Below are 361 nucleotides of genomic sequence, written 5' to 3' on the forward strand. Positions count from 1 at the left end.
TCCCTTGGGCTGCGGGCGTGCGGTGCGAGGCGGGAGGCAGCCGTGGCCGGGCGGGGAAGGGGCCTGGTGTCACGGGTCGTGGGTGGGGGTCGTGGGGCAGAGCAGCTGACCAGTGCCTGGGCGATGGACTCGTACTGGTCAGGGCTGAGCGGGACGCTTGTGGGCGTTGCATGGCGCAGGCCCGGGCCATGCGCCCGGCGGTAGTGCGTGGTGCCTGGTTCCCCACGGTGCCACATGGCGCCTGTGCAGAGCCAGGCAGCCCCATCCCTCGGAGCCGCTTCGGGCACGTGGGATCTGAGGGGGGGTCTCGTGTCCTTGTCCGTGTGTTGGGCGGCCGTGTCTCTGGGCCAGCCTCGGGCCC

General features: G+C 72.6%; 1 protein-coding gene across 1 annotated transcript in view; it reads left to right on the forward strand.

Moving 5' to 3' along the window:
* SCARF1 (scavenger receptor class F member 1) overlaps nt 1-361 on the forward strand; it is an 11,929-nt gene that overhangs the window by 3,769 nt on the left and 7,799 nt on the right. The window lies entirely within an intron of this gene.

The sequence above is a fragment of the Alligator sinensis genome, unplaced genomic scaffold, assembly GCF_000455745.1.
Source record: "Alligator sinensis unplaced genomic scaffold, ASM45574v1 scaffold1244_1, whole genome shotgun sequence".
In the NCBI taxonomy this organism is placed as follows: domain Eukaryota; kingdom Metazoa; phylum Chordata; order Crocodylia; family Alligatoridae; genus Alligator; species Alligator sinensis.